The sequence below is a fragment of the Peromyscus maniculatus genome, chromosome 15, assembly GCF_049852395.1.
Source record: "Peromyscus maniculatus bairdii isolate BWxNUB_F1_BW_parent chromosome 15, HU_Pman_BW_mat_3.1, whole genome shotgun sequence".
Lineage (NCBI taxonomy): Eukaryota > Metazoa > Chordata > Mammalia > Rodentia > Cricetidae > Peromyscus > Peromyscus maniculatus.
This window is the reverse complement of record NC_134866.1, coordinates 64958341-64961408: the sequence shown is the minus strand read 5'-3', so window position 1 is coordinate 64961408 and position 3068 is coordinate 64958341. Positions and strand designations below refer to the sequence as shown.

The window sequence follows — 3068 nt, the reverse complement described above, 5'->3', positions numbered from 1 at the left end:
AGTAGCAGGCAATACGACATTTTCAGGTGAGCAGGGGCAACTCTTTCACCCCTGTATAGAACAAGTGTTGAATGGTTGGTTAAGTGCCAGCCAGGAACAGTCTTGTGATTAGACATGAGAGGAGCAGCCTAGCTGTGCTCAGGACAGGAGCTAGTGCACCAGCAAGGGGGCATGGGAAAGTTACAGAGACAGGAGTGCTAGTCGGATTCGACCTTCACTGGCACAGACTGGAGACTGTCAAGGGGTATACCTATGTGAATAGGAATCAAATAGTTAATTAATATTAATTCCAAAGTCCTGACCCTTAGAAGGCTACCATGTAATTTCACATTCTCAACCCAGATGTCCTCCACTCTCCCTCATGGTCTGTCATAACTCTTTCGCTTTGAAGTGAGAGAGCAAAGGGAGTCAGAATATCGTAGCACACAACATTGTTGAAACTTAGCAGCTATTTCTTCTGGCTGTGTTCTCACTGGCTACCTTATCTCATGTTACAGTAAGGACTACCTCTCGAAGGAAGAAGGGGAATCTGTTGTGTGTAATGGCATATCAGTCTTTTTATAATTCAGTGATCCTTCATGTCTATTGTAAAAAAAATCCCTCTCTTATCTATCCCTAACAGCAAGAAGATATTCTCTGCTAATCAGAAGGCCTGACAAATGCTGTCATAATTTTCAAGCAACGAGCAGACTGGAAGGAGGGGCAGATAATGAGAAAAGCTGTGAAACAAATTATTGATCCTGGAAATCTTAAAGTTGTTTTTACCAAGTTAAAATGTCATCTCATGGAAAGTCAAAGTTCTGTCACACATAGAAAGCAAGATGTAGTGTCTGTAATATTTACTTGATGAGAAATTTGTTAATTTTCAGAAAAGTCTGGGTATTTTTCTGACTCTATCTCTAGTTTTCCAAGTGATCTTAAAGTGATTACTCTTTGGTCTCTAGAACTGGCCTTATACATCACATAAGGGTTGTAACTATTGAGAGCATGCTGAAAAAATGGAGGGGGGGGCTTTAGAAACACTTAAAACCAGATTTCTAACTAGAGGACATTGGTGGGAAATAGGTGGAAGGGATGGATACATAAGTCACAGATGCTGTGTATGCTAGTCAAGGTTGGTTTGCTTTTCAGTTACATCAGTTTTCAGTCCATTTGGTCTTATTTGCCCAAAATAAGCATATTGAATTTGAGAAAAAGGACCCCAATGATGTCCCTTTTGTTTTGGAGAAAGCACAATTCCTAGTCCTTTAGACAAACCCCCTCTGTATTCTGCAGCTGTGGGCATGTGGAGGCCTGCCAATCATTCACATGCAGGCTGCATAGGAGCCTCCTATAGTTCTGTCTTTGACTGGTCATCTCCCGGCTCTCCCAGAATGAGATAAACACTTCAGAGATCCACACACTGCCTGCCCCATGAGCAAAGCAGACGACTCTGGAGAATAGGACACCGCTGCTCTGTTGTCTCCTGGATAGAAGAAGACAACCATCAGTGTGCAGGGAACATGAAGGTCATTTTCACCTGATCTTAATTTTTTTTTTCACTTAGCAATAATAGAGAGAATCCCCCACACTTCACCTGTCGAGAGCAAAACGTTGTCAGTCCTGTTTTGTTTGACAGCCTAGAAGCCAAGAGCAACACATTCCCAGACTCCTGCCTTGTTAGAGATGCAAGGGCTGGCCTAAAAGAAGACCAGAGCGCTCAGTTCTCTTTGAGTGGGCCAGGTACTGAAGTCCAGCCATCGCGGCCAGGCCACGTTTCCAGCAGATTTTAGAGCAGATTCCCCCAAACTGCAAAGCAGCATCTGCTGCCCCAGCCCCAGCTACATGCCAAGTGCTGTTCAAAAAGAGATTTCTGCCTGGGCCAGATGCAGTTCTTAGGATAAACGCATCTGTGCACTTTTCCTCACATAGCCAGCTCTAAAAGGTGAAGGGAGCTTCATGCCAACCCTAAGCTATAATGATGCCATTTGTTAGCTTGATAAATTTTGGAACAGAGTATAATCAAGTCATTATCCCAAAATTTTAAGCTTTTGTTTTTTGTGTTTGCTTTTGTCCCACAGTGATTCCTAGAATCAGACATCTCATAAATTACTATGTACTTCAGCCTTTTTTTCCCCCAAAATCTTCTCCCTGGTTTAGGATTAAAACAAATTATTCCTTAGAAGAGGGATCCTCAAAGATGCCAGAGAATCAAACAAACAAAACACAGGACATGGTGTGCTATGAAGTATGGGGTGGTTTCTTGTAAGTAATAAAATCTCTTGAATACAAGAAGTGAAATTGTAGTGAAATCAGGCCAACAGGAATGCCCTGTCATAGTCTTCTGCAGAGAGCTCCAGATGATGTCACTTTTAATTTAAAGTACTAGCTGTGCCATGTCATTTGGATCTTCATGTTTACGGTTTTCATGTGTTCATGTTTTACCCTGAGAATTCGTTATGGACCTACTATTTGTCAGGTATTGTAGAAAAAGTAATAAAAGAGACACTGTTCTTAAAGAGTTCATAATTCTATTTGTACCAGGAAATATTTTAATTAAAACTATATTTTTAAGAGCATAGAAAAGATATATTCAGATTCCTAGGGTAATGAGGAGAATTAAATTGTTAAAATTGTTTGCTATGTGTTCTTTTCTACAGTTAAAAAAGAACACTTCCAAAGAATATGCTATAACAACCTCCAGTTGTGGACACTTCACCTCCACCAATAAAAACAGGACATAGTCTATAGACTGCGGATGTGAAAAGAAATATGATTAGAAATTCACTTCAGTTCTGACTCATCTTTCATACAGAAATTAGATATTTCTTTTTTTAAGATTTATTAATTTATTTATTATGTATACAGTATTTTGCTTGCATGTGCGACTGCACGCCAGAAGAGTGGTTGCTGGGAGTTGAACTTTGGAGCACCTTTGGAAGAGCAGCCAGTGCTCTCAACTTCTTAGCTATCTTACCAGCCCCAGAAATTAGATATTGCAAAATGTATTACTCATAGAAGAACCCATCTAAAGCATTTTCAGAATTGAGCATATAAGGTTGGGGAGGACATTGGGGACATTTTACTGA

General features: G+C 40.4%; 1 long non-coding RNA gene across 1 annotated transcript; it reads left to right on the top strand.

The window, feature by feature from the left end:
* The first annotated feature begins 627 nt into the window (after nucleotides 1-627).
* LOC143268770 (uncharacterized) lies at nucleotides 628-2794 on the top strand. The gene is made up of 3 exons (XR_013044897.1): nucleotides 628-1508; nucleotides 2140-2244; nucleotides 2640-2794. It is a non-coding gene; the product is annotated as an uncharacterized LOC143268770 (long non-coding RNA).
* Nucleotides 2795-3068: the final 274 nt, after the last annotated feature.